Consider the following 3502-nt stretch of genomic DNA (forward strand, 5'->3'; position numbering starts at 1 on the left):
AAAGGTCTTATATTCAGCAAAATATTTAGTTATACATTTTGTAATGGAAGTAGGAAAAAAAAGTAAATACCTATTAAATAAAGAAAGATGGCTCATTAAATTGTAGTACATAAATTTGAAGAGATGGTACTTTACAGTGAAGGAAAAAATGATGAAAAACTCAGAGAAACATGGGAAAACAAATTAACTGATACAAAAAAGTTTAATCGTGAAAAATAATACATAAAATGATCATAAAAATATATATTTAAGGAACAACAAGACCAAAATAATATCACATAAAAATAAACATTGGACAATTACAATCACCAAACTTGACCTTCAAAATAAAAAGATATAAGAATTCATCTCCACTCCATTTCACTGGTAGAGAACTTTGATCATGCAAGTCCAAATCAACTGTCAGTCTAAGCTTATGAATATTGGATTTTTCTGAAAGTAATATTTTCTTTTTTATTCCTTTTCTAAGGAATGACTTTCATACTAAGAGGAAGGGAATAAATAATATAGAGTAAAGTGAAGGTAATTTAGAAACAAACTACATCAATAAAATATTTGAAGAAAGATAAAATGAATTAATCATTACTCGTCTGTGCTTTAGCCACCCTTTACACAAGCCATACAGATAAGTTATAAAAAATACTATTTAATTTTATTCCCTTCATGGTCAGCTGAAAATTCTGATCAGTATAGTATCTAGCAGAGTACCTTGCACATAATAAGTGAATGAGGCAGGGAAGGAAGTCCAGACAAGAAAGGTCAAGGTCAATCCATTAAGATAAGTCTATCTAAAAATGTAAATAACAAGATATCTAACAAACTTTTTCCCTGGATAATGTATCTAAATAATGGAAAATGTTCCATAATTTGCAAGCCCATTTTTCTTTTCTATATCTAGAAAAAGATAGATAAGAAATAATGAGCCCATGATAGACCAGTCTGTGAATCCTAGACTAGATATTCAGTCATCTAGTGGTTATAAATGTAAAAACAAAAATTAATTCAGGGTTTAAAGTCCCAAGCAAATAAAAATGAAGGAAAAAAGATATCCCAGCTTAAATCCCCAATTGTAGCATCTATTCCCCATTGGAACCTAGAGTGAATCAGTCACTTCCTACTATGTAATTAGCTCACTTTTAGCTTAAGCGCAATATAGTGACCCTCTGGTCCATATGGCAACTTTATCCATCAGTGTATGGAGTTTCCATCAGATAGGAAGGTATTAAAATAATTTTAAAAACTCAAATTTTAATTCTCCAAAATGCAATTCGTGTGCTTCCAACTAATCTCTGGGTTGTTTATATTTGGAGCAAAATAAAGATACAAGCAAACTTATAAGAAACATATTACAATACATATGACTAGACTTTCCAGGACTAGACTAGTGCTTTCCAGGAAGGAATACATTGAATATGAGGTTGGCATACACATTGTCAGTTTTTGGGAAGCTCCAAAAGAAAGTATGGGAGAGAAGAGGTATTAGACTGACAGCCAAACTGAAAGTCTAAAGAGTCATTGTGCTGACTTCATTGATGTATGCCTGAAACCTGGACAGTCACCTTAGCACCATGGCAGGGAATTGAATTTCTTCCATTTAAATTGTCCTAGGAAGATTCTGAAGATCACTTGGTAGGAGAAGATATCACACCCTGAGGTCCTTTCTCAAGCTAAACTGCCAAATATTCAAACTTTATTACAGAGAAGCAACTCCAGTGGCCTGACCATCTTGGTCAAATGCCAACCATCCACTTACCAAAAAGACTATTTTTATGGAGAACTCACACAAGGCAAGTATTCACAGGAGGGTCAGAAGAAGCAATATAAGGATACTCTCTGTAGGTGTCTTTTAAAAACTTTGGAATTGATTATTCAGCATGGGAGACACTGGCAAAGGACCATCCTCATCAGAGAGGCTGTCGTGCTTAATAAGCAAGGCAAAACTGAAGCAGCTAAAAGTTTAGAGTAACAACTCCAGGTGTTCAACCTATGGTAAAATATTCTGAGCTCATATTGGTTTGATCAGTCACAGTCATATACCTTGTATCTTGTCTATGTGATGTCAAGTTTGATCTTCGAAAATAGAAAAAAGAACCAACCAACCACCTAGACAAGCATGAAATTTAGAAAATGAGGAAGGAAGGCCTGTTTTAGAATTTCTCTTCAATCCTTTCAAGCTCTGGGTACAATTGGTAGTTTCAATCTAAATCTTCTATTCTGAGATATCAACAGAAAAGCTAATGACCATCCTTGATCTCTCCCTTCTCTGTCATGGCTCAACTTTCCCTTCAGTTTCACGGTTATCTGTTGTCTCTATTTAACTGATTTTTTCTAGTTTGGATCATTAAATTTCTAGTGGTTTGGGGATGCCATTTCTCTGCTTCTTACTCTCAGAGTAAGTACTTACTCTGTTCTCTCTCATGTTGTGTCTGTATTTGTGTGTTTGTGTGTGTGTGCTCATGCATATTCACTTGTGTCTTTCTAAAACTCTTGGGTGTAACTCAAATACCAAATATGTTTTCCAGCAACGTTTTCAAAAGTCCAGGCACTCTGAGGGTATGCTTGCCTGCTTTTCCCTCTCAATTACAAATCCCAGTTCTCATGTAAGGAAAATATTAAGGCCTTGAAGTTCTATTATTGTGTCTGTGATTTTACCTGAACATGTCTTTTTTTTGAATGCAGAATTAAAATAATTTACAGAATGAATACCATCAATTTCATTCTGGTTAGAAAAAAAATCCAACTTTGAAGACATCAAGTTTTTCTGCTATCCCCAAGTTTAAGGACTTCATTTATGGTTAAGTTCAATAATTTTCACAGGATCAAACCTCTAATTAGTGGCAAATACTGAACTAGAAATCAGTTTTCCCTATTTGTGAACTGGTCTTTTTGCACTCTGTAGTGCTAGCTCAATATATTTTCTTTTTTTCAGAAATGCAAAATATAATTATTTTTGCTGAATGCAAAAAATAACTCTCTTCTTCAACTCATGTCAGGGTTCAAAGATCCTAAATTATAAAGAATATGTTATGAACATTCTAAAGTACGATTGAAAATAATCTAGAATCAGAAAATACTTGTCTTACCCAAAATGTAATTTTTTTTCTACGGAAAACCTAAACATAGAGAATTTAGCATTATTTTTTTTCCTGAATTGCAAATGGGTGATTAAATCATTTTGAAAAAAAAATTAAATTAAAGATAGCAGTGAGGCACAGTCCAAAGGAATTTAGAATCAAAAGATACAGTTTCAGTTCCTGGTTCTTCCACCTGAGCTACCTTGGATAAGTTGCTTCATCTCTTTCTTCATTTGTAAAAACAAGGACCTTTTAGACTACCCGGACCTCTGTGTATCATTCCAATTGTATATTTATGATCTCACATCAGAAAAGGAGAAGTTTCAAAGTGAAAATGAAGTTTGCTTGACTTTTTTAAGAATGTTTTCTTACAATTAAAGCAGGTTTGATTTTTGCAGTGACACAGAAAATTCCCATCATTTTCACTT

Source organism: Macrotis lagotis, chromosome X, assembly GCF_037893015.1.
Source record: "Macrotis lagotis isolate mMagLag1 chromosome X, bilby.v1.9.chrom.fasta, whole genome shotgun sequence".
NCBI lineage: Eukaryota > Metazoa > Chordata > Mammalia > Peramelemorphia > Peramelidae > Macrotis > Macrotis lagotis.